Consider the following 11594-nt stretch of genomic DNA (forward strand, 5'->3'; position numbering starts at 1 on the left):
AGATAATTATGACGCATTGCAAGGCCTTTTTTCTGTGGAGAAGTGTAGAATGGGGGAATGGAACCAATAAATTGATCGGATCCGAAATGTTCTTCCCAGTAGGCTAAAGGAGCACCGATTATTTTGTAGGTAATTATTATTAGTGTCGGTGGTCTCACAAATCAGAGTGAATATTGCATGCACATTAAAATTAGCAGAGAAGAGACAATTATCAACTTGTGTTTTATTCATTTTCTCGCAGTTATTTACCGTAAATCAGCTATATAGACATAGGAAGATGTGGTGTATGTATATATAACCCAAAACAGGTGTTCGGTTCTAGTATATATATAGTGGCTATAGTCAGAGACATGTATACTAATAATATACATGTATTTATATGTCTCTGCTATAGTATATGACTTTTAAATAACAATTATCAATTATATCTGTATTTTGTGGCGGGTCGAAGGGGATGGAATCCGGGGTTGGACTCCCCTAGCTTTTTGTGAGCAATCATTGCATAAATGATAATCTAGGGAATCCTCTCAAGTTCCTATATACAAGGTGATAGGACGTTCCGTTGGAATAGGTTACCTGTGCATCAGGAAAAGTTTTAATATAGGAACCTTAAAAATATGTGAACAGGTCGGGAACTCTCTTTTGACACTTAGGCATGTTAGGTATTGCACTGTTGCATTACACACCAACCAAAACGCAAACAATATGGGAAAAGATAACATTTTAACCTACACAATATATGAATAAGGTATACACTTTTGAAATCTAAATTATATGAAAAGGGTGGGGTAACATAAACCCAGCGGCAATGACACACCTTATTTAATGGAGACATGTAGTTGGAACCCCCTTAATCATGGCTAGATCCGCCCATGATTTTACATGTAAATCAAGCCCCGGGTATTTTTTGGCATAACGGTAACCACAAAAAAAGGGGGGGCTATTTAAAAGCACGAGGAATTATAAATATACAATTCAACAGGGGTAGAGTGCATGGAGGAATGGGAATTAAAATTGTCTCTTCTCGATGATAGAAAAAAGTATCTTGGACGTTATTTTCATCATCTTGTCTAAAACACTCTGAATAATGAGCTTCAAGGCGAAAGCAAGGCATGTGAAATACTAATAACATACACTTCTTTTTTTATACGTTGTATGGACAAACCCATAAATCCCTCAAAAAAATTGCTTGATTCATGTCATATCAAATAAATTACAGCGCGGAAAGGTAACTTTAATTTAATATCAAACCTAAATTTTTGTTATATTTTTCAATAAATTTAAAAATCTTAATTAGGCATGCGTGAGTTCCATTTCATGAAACCTACACAGATTTCTATAAAACAAATAAAAAATTATAAATACAGTTTTTCAATTCTTTCCGGCATAGATCGATTAAAAAAATAATCTTTATACGAGTTTGGTTGAATTATTTCACTTCATTATAATGATAAATCCTTTAGTTCTTAAATTTTTAATTAAAATGAATTTATCATTTTGTTATCTAACGATAAACTTTTTAAATTGAAGTGACATGGTCAGTAACCTAATTAGTTGCATGGCTGATTACCATCTTACAGGTGACCCAGTAATTTTCCATATGACAGTAGCGTGTGCCCTTGGGGTTATATCGGGGTGTGTATAACTTATTTTCTGGGGAACATCCTGTCCACGTGTAGTACTTAGCATATATCGCAACAGATGACATTAAACAAATTTTCTTTGTAGCATCGGAGGCAATTTCATGTTCGACCACACAAAATATTTCACAAAAAAGATATGATAAAATCAAAAGAAAAAGATAAAGAAATATTAACAAATAAAGGTGGAATTGAGTAAACGGGGATTCGTGTTTTTATGAGCTTATTTTCAGTGGACAACAACAAATGGAAGTTTTTAACGACCTTAATTGTGTGACCTAAAGTTGTTGATGTTTGTGTCATTTTGGTCTTTTGTGGATAGTTGTCTCATTGGCAATCATACCACATCTTTTTTTTAATATTGACTGGCTATATACATGATATAATATAAATAGCACGTGCACGGTCGGTCCAGTGGACATATTTCATACTAGATAACTTATACAGTAATCTTCTTTTTATATATATGACAATAATTGTCCGATCTGATACACGTACCTATAATGTATAGAATTTTGAACAGCTTCAAATATATGGGGTCCGTAGAAACACCGCAAAGGACCTCCTTAGTGCAATAAGAACAAAAATATGCACTAAGGACCTGATGGAATGATACAACTGTCACAAAGGATATGGCATATAGAAATAGACTTTGTAAAAGGAGAAGGTCCGGTAAGACACCTTTTTGGCCCCAAAATATAGCAGTTTTACCAAATTTTTAGTTTTTTTTTGGACAGAAGAATGCTTCTGCTACATAAATATGGGCTGTTTTTGACAATACATGGCACATATATCGGGTACTAGCACCATAAAGTCATGCTAAATGGCAAAAACCATCTGAAAAGTGACATTTTCCGGCATATTTGGTGGATTTTTCATATTTGAGCTTGAATCGGATCGTTTTTAATGACAAAATCAGAGAAAATCTTCCACATACACTAATAGAAGCAAATAAAATAGACACTTAAGTGTTTCAAAAGTGGTCAAAACCTTTCGTCAGATGAACCTAAAATTTAAGGCCAAAAGGTTTCTTAACGCCTTTAATTATAAAATAATTCGAAAAAATAATCAGGAATAACCTTTATGTTTTGATTTATATAATTGATATAAATCAAAACATCGAGTTATTTCTGATTATAATTTTTTCGAACTACTTTATTAAGGTGTTGAGAACCTTTGGTGACCTCATAGTTTAAGTGCCTTTCAAAAGTACATAGTGAGCAGTGGTCGTTACATACAAACGTTCACCTAAATTGTCCCAGTCAATGGATGAATTTAATGTGTCAATCAATGACCACAGCCACACTGTTTTGAATTTCATTCTATCTGTTTAAGAAGTTAAAGGCTAGAAATAGTAACTCATTACACAAACAAAGCCTATGCGGCTAAGTTTTCCTTCTGCATATTTCTCATACTTTTCAACGGCGAAACTTTCCTTTTCTGACACATGCCTAGTTCTAAATGCTGGTGCATTTGTACTTCTCAATTTAATGTAAGTTGTAGCTTGAAAATTTACTATATTGTCCAAAAACTAATAATTTATAACACAAAAATCATACTAAATATGTATTAATCTTTAATAGGTACGATCAATATGTGTTCAGGTAAATTGGCGCAAATGAGTTCCGAAAACTGGCGCAATTGATACATTTGAAATTAATTTTTTTGGCGCAAATGATACCCCTGAAAAACAGTAATTGGCGCAAAAGGAGTGCTGCCTTAATTAAGACAATCCAAGGCTGCTATCTCTATATTTTATTATATATCTTTATTAGCCTCACTTAGAGTGATACAACAATTGCAAAACGGGTAGATACGATCTGTAATCAAATAATTAAACTTATAGAATTAATACTTAAAAGTTTATTTAGAGTAACCATATGCCGGATGAACAAAAAGTGTGCCATTTATTGAAAAACATATGGTTTGGTATAACCAGAGACATATCATACAATTGTATTATATGTCTCTGGTATAACAAGAAAACTTCTCTAGTGTTCTAAACATTTCTCACATAACCCTTCCCCCCAAACCCCCACTTCAAGCCCTGGATCCGCGCCTGCCCATAGTGCTTATTACATTATAAAATTAAATGGTATTCATCTTCAATTGTTGAAATAAAGATGAATTGTTAAAAAACAAGCATTGACACCAGTTTAAAGTTATCGTTCATAGAAGACAGTTATGATTTATTCTATAATTCTCTTTTTAAAACGTAAAATAATTTTACCTCTTGGAGTTTTTCTATATTACTTTTGTAATCGGATTTTGAAGAACCCCATGGACACCACATACTCTCAAATGTCTTTCAAGGAACAATGATAGTATGTAAAGTCTTGTGTTGTTAGTAAGGAAATGAAATATCAAAAGCCTTTGTTTCTCAATTCGTATCTCAAAATAGAGTTCGTTAATTAAAAAAAAAAAAGCTTGCATAGCAATTTCCTTAAAAACTAAATATATAACAAAGGCAAAGTTTTAAAACACAAAATTTATTTTTTATTTTTCTTTCATTAACTTGAAATTATACCACGCTAAACCGTTAGATTAACAACCATTGATTAATCAATAAGTAACGACCAAAAGACAATTGTTTATTGGATTAGGTTGATTGAACATGATGATTCGGGAATCTGCAATAAACCGTTGGTCACGTGGCGAGTGGCACACGTTTATTAAAAAGTCATTTAACTTCAAAATTACAAAATCTATTGATACCTAACTTTATAGATATAAGGTTTTTAATCATATTCTCTTATATTCATGCTCGCTGTGATCTTAAAACATCGTTTTAGTGTCCTTAATGCAAAAACTTTCTTCTTGGTGTTCTAATTTAAGAAGTCTTTTGCGGTATTTCTACACACCGAAATATATGGCCTTATTATTGGTAATATACCATATTAGTGTCACTAATGGCTTAACGTGTTACCAAATTAAAAAGAAGAAATAGGCTCAAAACCGCATTTTTAACTTTAGATTTTTTTCAATCCCAAAATAGAGAAGAGGTCCGGTATACAGACTAATTAAAAAGTCCAGATGAGAAGTTTAACTTGCTTTTCTATTCCCGGCACTTTTAACTGTTTCTTGACGCATGCAAAAAAAAAATGCAGTACCTGGTTACAGTTGCTCATTGACAAATTATCATCTTTCGATTACATGATCTTAAATCTATATGGTCTTAATTTTAAAAGTTATAAAATCTAAATGTGAAGTGATCTAAAATGTTCAATATTAATGAGTATTTTCGCTGTGAAATGAATCTAAGGTCGTCGAAAAGTATATACATGTGTATTTGACCGGACTACTGACTACATATAGTAAACTATTCATTATGTACATATAAGGGGGGTCTGAGCGGGACTCGGGATTGTCGAGGCATATTTTTTTGTAAACGTGACACATGAAAGTCAAATTATGAGGGAGGGTAAGAGGGGTACTGATTCCGAAATCCCGAGCTTAAAAACACGAAATCCCGAAATCCCGGGCTTTAAAACACTAAATCCCGAGGTCCCGAAATTCGAAAAAAGAATTATCGGATCCCGAAAGGGTCAATCCCGAAATCCAGAGCTTAAAAACACCCGATCCCGGAGTCCCGATAAAGGTCCTATATCCTCCCTCAAATTACAACATGTAACTGACCAATCAATGATTAGCATTTTTGTTATGTAAACAATGTTGAGAGGTGATGCGGATAAGATTCCTCTAGATTTTCCATAGACTTATTGCAAATTAATTTAATTGATATATATCGTAACCAGTTGAATATAGTAATTTTACTCTTTTAATACTGTTAAAGACACTATATAATATCTCTATTTTGATTTTTAACATACTATAACCTCTCGTTAAAAAATTATCGGCAATATAAATAATCAGTAATCCCCTTCAAATAGATGAAAAATCTAGAGGATTCCGGATGGCATCACCTCCTGACAAATGTAAATGCCAGGATGTCCGGATCTGAGAATTGTGCCGTGAAAACGCGAAATGAAGTTTAGCGGGACATGGGAAATTACAAAAATATCAGAATTGTTCACTTACATAGTGTAAGCGTGATGGCATCATGCGGGAATCTAAAAAAATAAGTAGTAACTAAGCGGGATCCGTGAACAGAACCCCCAATGAGACCCCCATTAGTTGTGGCTTATTTTGGTCTTTTTAGTTCGTTTCCTTCCCCTGCATTACTTGACCGTTTTTGTAAAACAACAGCACTCGAGGTCTGACAGTATTTTACCAAGAACATGAAGAAATGCACAAAATATTCAAAAAGGAAGGCCTAGAAAATTTAAATATTGGTATGCACACATACTCCCCTGTCAGCACAGACAATTATATTTTTGTAAACGCGCCAAACTCGTTTCTAATATTTATAATAGAACTGAAAAGAAAATGGAAATGGAAATGGGGAATGTATCAAAGAGATAACAACATGACCAAAGAGCAGATAACAGCCATAGGTCACCAATGGGTCTTCATTGCAACGAGAAAATACCACAACCTGAGACTGGGGTGGATCCTGAGTCATATAAAGGGGTTCCTAACCCAGGACAAATTTGTGTGTGTTGGGGGGGTGTCAAACTACATGTCCACATTCAAATGCATTGATCGTCCAATAAAGAAAGGGGGGTTCCAACATGTCCAACCCTCAGCCCCCGGGATCCGTGCCTGTAAGGCATGCTTTAGCTTGCCATTAAACAAAAATGTATACTGGTTGAGTGATAATGGACGTCATATTAAACTCTTCAATACAAAAAAAAAGAAACTAAAATAAAAATCATACAAAGGTCACAAAGGCTATAACTTCTGGCTCCTGAATTAGAAAAGTGCAAAATGCAGTGGGGATAAAAGCCTTTACTGTAAATTCCTGAAATTACAATTATATAAATCATCTCGCATCTTTGTGCATTTCTTGAAATTGGTCATATTGATAAATGCATGTAATATTTTCAGAAAATTTCAATATATAGGCTTTTAAAAGTCAATCTTGTGCATGATTATCAATGATTATACTCGCACAATTAACACATGTGGTTCTCGATCAAAACTCAAAGGTGTCTATGCTATTTATGACAACTTTTTATACCCCCGCTTTCAAAAAAGGGGGGTATACTGTTTTACCTCTTTCTGTCAGTCCGTCCATCCGTCCGTCCGTCAGTCAGTCCGTCCCATGAATATTTTTCGTCGCATTTTTCTCAGGAACTACAATACAAGGATTTCTGAAATTTGGTTTCAGGGTTTATCTAAGTCATTTATACCGTGTGATGCGTTTTCAGATTGATCACTTGACAACTTCCTGTTTACCGAACACTTGTATGATTTTACACATGATAGCCAAGTTGAAAATTTTCGTCACATTTTTCTCAGGAACTACAATACAAAGATTTCTGAAATTTGGTTTCAGGATTTATATAAGTTAGCTATACCGTGTGATGCTTTTTCAGATTCATCACTTGACAACTTTCTGTTTACCGAACACTTGCATATTTTTACCCTATTTATAGTATCCACTTGCGGCGGGGGTATCATCAGTGAGCAGTAGCTCGCAGTTTCACTTGTTAATTAAGTATAAATTTACAAAATATGTTTAGAACTATATGATTTTTAGGTTTTTAAGCATAGATATAGTAGGTCAGGATCTGCGAACTCTCACTGACTGACTGAGCACATGAATTCAACACTAGTTTTTTGGTGATGTTGGTGTTGCTTAGTGTTTTGTTTTGTTTTTCTTTTCTGCATCTTATGTTTTGCCTTGGCATTGTCAGTTTCTCTTTCATTGCCTTTGTTTTTTTGTTATGTTAAATAACAAGTCACAAGAGAGAAAAGACAAAAAAAAATATGTGAAAAAATGGCTTAGTTCAGTATATATTAAGGACGGGAGATAACAAATAGCTAAATAAGAAAAAAGAAAATTCCTTTTCTAAAGTCAATTGTCTGATAATCTAGAAGATAGCCTGATTTGGTCTAATTCTCCTGAATTCTAGCAGGTACTTTATTCCAACTTTTTTTATTCAAACAAACCATGTCTTAGATAGTCTTGGAATTAGAATACATTAATCATAAAATTTTCATAATACTTTGGTGAATTATCTATTGATATAATCATGATAATTAAGCTCCTTTTTAATTTTTAGGGATTTTAAATTTTTAATTAAAAGTTAGGGATTTTATTCATAAAAGGGGGGATTTTCCAGTACGTATACTATTAATAATGCTTTGAGCAATTTTCATGAAACTTGGTGAATTATTTTTGTATAACATAAACATGATAATTTTCCTTTTAATTTAAAAAAAATCTGATTTATGTCATTGTACTATCATGACTTGGGATTAGGATAGTCTCAAGAATGCTTTCACAAATTTTTATGAAACTTTTGTGAATTGTTTGACATAAACACCCTTTTTATTATTATGACCCAAAGTGGAGGGGGCATAATGTTTAACACTTGATCGTTTGTCCGTCTGTCCCAAAGTTGCTTTTTGTTCTCTTACAGTACTTTAGTTTGCCTCAACCAAATTCAATTAAACTTTTACAAAAGCTTGTTATCGCAATACTCAGATCAAGTTTGAATTTTGGTGATGTCAGTGTTACTGTACTAGAGTATCAGAGTTATGCCCCTTTAGAAATGGAAAAAATATGCTGAATTTTTGGTTTCCTGTTCTCTAAACTTTAGTTTGTCTCAACCAAATGTTATGAAATCAATACACAATGCTTATCACCACAAAATACAGATTAAGTTTGAATTTTGGTAGTGTCTCTTTTACTAAATTCTATAGTTATGTTCTTTAAAAATGGAAAAAATTGTTTCGGCCTTCTAACTTAAGTTTCCCTCAACCAAATTTTATTAAACTTTAAAACAATACTTTTTATCACAATTTTAATCAGATCAATTTCAAATTTTGGTAGTAAAACTTTTACCGTTCTTCAGTTATGTTCCTTTAAAACTTTGAATAATATGCAAGCTGGAGTATCATTCCCTATTTATCATGTATATTTTTTTATAAGATGCAGAGTTAAGGAACTTTAGTTGTTGCAAAGTTATTTAAAATTTGTCCATTTCCACATTTTTGAAAGGTTTTAGAAATGTATTTGTTAAAACAATTGCATCCTTAAACTTATAGTCACTTGAGATATCTATAAATTGAGCCAAATTATATACATATTTTAAGTCAATGAATACCACTGTTTGTGCATGTTTTGTTTTTTTTGGAGGGCGGGGGTCTTATTTGCACAGTGCTCATAGTTTTTTAGTCGATCGATAAAATTCATTTAAAGCTTAAAGACCAGCTATAAGGGCAAGAAGCTTATCAAGCTCTCATGGTTTAGATTTTTATTAAACACACATTAATATACATATAAATGTACATTAAACAGAAAAAAATTTTGATGCAAGATGTCATTCAACTTTTACTCTTTTATGTATAGGACAAGAACTATAGAAGATACAGAGAAATAATATACAGCAGAAATGATAGGCAATGTAAAATTTGCAGAAGCCAACTAAACCTAAATGGTAAGGCACCTTTTAATTTTAAAAAGTTATTGAACTTGAAAGATGATTACTAGTTTCATGATTACTATAAAAATTCAAAGATGTGGTATATTAAATATGAAAACTATGATGGCTTTGAGAAAGCAATTGTAGGCCTGTTACGACCTTCAATAATGAGAAAATCCATACCCTATACTATAGTCAAAGTAGGCAGCTATAAAAGACCTAAAGATGAAACATTGAAACAATCCAAACTGTAAAACTAATCATACTAATTGCCTAGTTTATAACAAAATAAATTACAAAAAATAAATATGACCGGTATGAAACAACAACAACAACCACTAAATTTTAGTGTCAGACTAAACTGACAAAAGCTACAGGCTCTGAACTTTGGACAGGCACAATAGGAATATGGCAAGGTTATATAAAAATAAGATGTGGTATGATTGCCAATAAGACAACTCTCCACAAGACAACCAATGATGTAAACATGGACTTGACTACTGTAAATCAACTAATTTTTCGTGAATACTTTATTTGGCATTTTATACTTTCTAGTCTACATCGCAGTTATTTATTTTTCTCGAGTTCAAGTTTACTTAATGTATTTTAATAAGGAAAGATACACATGAAAAACATTTATTGCTGTTTCTCTCTCCATTTATAACATTTTATTTGTTTATTTGTGTATTTATAGGTGATCAGACATCTTGGTTTTCATGATCAATAGGTCATTACTGAAGAGGAAACTTAAAGTTGAAATTTATTTACATAGTGCATAATTGGATTAATTTGAAATGGAATGTGTGCTTTCCTGCAAAAAAGAAATAGGAAATTTTAACATTATCACATGATAATGACCATATAAAACAAAATGGAGTTCTATCATAGATACACAAAAACACTATTGCATAAAAGCAACAACATATCTTAATCAAAAGAAAGGAGAATGCAGAACAAATACTATTTTGTTGTTGAAAAAAGGAACACCAGTTTTATCCACTCATTTACATCGCTCCCTCATATCAAATATACAGAAGAAGATCATTGAAGAACAATTTGCAAAAATGATTTCTCTTAGAATTGAAGGGAATTGTTTAGTGAATGGAATAATGTATTCACTGAATTCTTACGTAGAGGATTGAATAACTGTACACAAGCTGAAACAGAAGAAATTCTAATTTAAAATAACACGAAAAGTGTTTATTTTATTATTTAATCTGCAAATATATAAACAAATTCTTTAGAACACCACAAATGATATAATGACATTCAAATTGGTTGCTTATTAATGTATCGCATTGAAACAATTACAAAGAAAACAGAAGCATTTGCTCCAAAAAAAATTATAAATCAAAGTTAAATTTATATAAAAAGTATAAACAATACCTAGATCTAAATAGTCAGACTGTATTATTTTCAATGTCATTAAAATGTTGAGTCAAACATTTATTAAAGTTTTAAATATCATTTGCATCAATTATACAGTCTTGTAATAATTATATTCATACTGTTTGTATACATGGTGTAGTGAAGAAATGTTTAACAAGTAAAATTAAGGGAAAACATTTCCTTAAGGGAAATTTGATGTTCAAAAATTTCCCTAAAGGAAATTTGAAGAACAATGATTTCCTTAGAGGAAATTTGTTGTCTTGAATTTTCCTCCAAGGAAAAGTGTTTGTCAAAAATTTCCTCACAGGAAAAAGTATTTCCTCCAAGGAAAATGTGAAACTACAAATTTCCTCACAGGAAAAAGTATTTCCTCAAAGGAAAATTTGAAGCTGCAAATTTCCTCGAAGGAAAATTTGAAGCTGCAAATTTCCTCAAAGGAAAAAGAATTTCCTCTAAGGAAAAAGAATTTCCTTTAAGGAAATAGAATTTCCTCGAAGGAAATAATTATGCAGCAAATTCCCTAAGGGAAATCTTTTTCCCTTGAGGAAAAAACAATTTCCCTTGAGGAAAAATCTTTTTCCTGCAGGGAAATTTGATTTCCCTTGAGGAAAAGTACTTTTCCTCTGAGGAAATTGTTGAAAAAAGGGGCATAACTTTTTCAACAGTGGTGCTAGAGCCAAAAAATTTTAGGACAAATATCAGGGAACCAATACCAACCAAGTTATCAACTTTGTTTTGACTTAACTCCAAAAATTAAGGTGACAACTTTTGCACTCAGCGGAATTGCAAACTTGTCCCGGAGACTGTTATTACCTTAGTCGTATTTGGCACAACTCTTTGGAATTCTGGATTCTCAATGCTCTTTAACTTTGTACTTGTTTGGCTTTATAAATATTTTGTTATGAGCGTCACTGATGAGTCTTATGTAAACGAAACGCGTGTCTGGCGTACTAAATTATAATCCTGGTACTTTTGACTATTTACTTAAACAAAATATTTTAAATTAAAATTGACACTTTAAGTCGAAAGTTAATTAATAAAGGAACGAAATCAGCTAAAAAGTAATAATGGT

General features: G+C 32.2%; 1 long non-coding RNA gene across 1 annotated transcript; it reads left to right on the forward strand.

The window, feature by feature from the left end:
* Positions 1-5650: 5650 nt before the first annotated feature.
* On the forward strand, positions 5651-10606 carry LOC143051622 (uncharacterized). Its single transcript, XR_012970854.1, has 3 exons — positions 5651-5932; positions 9061-9148; positions 9828-10606. It is a non-coding gene; the product is annotated as an uncharacterized LOC143051622 (long non-coding RNA).
* Positions 10607-11594: the final 988 nt, after the last annotated feature.

Source organism: Mytilus galloprovincialis, chromosome 11 (genome assembly GCF_965363235.1).
Source record: "Mytilus galloprovincialis chromosome 11, xbMytGall1.hap1.1, whole genome shotgun sequence".
Taxonomy (NCBI): domain Eukaryota; kingdom Metazoa; phylum Mollusca; class Bivalvia; order Mytilida; family Mytilidae; genus Mytilus; species Mytilus galloprovincialis.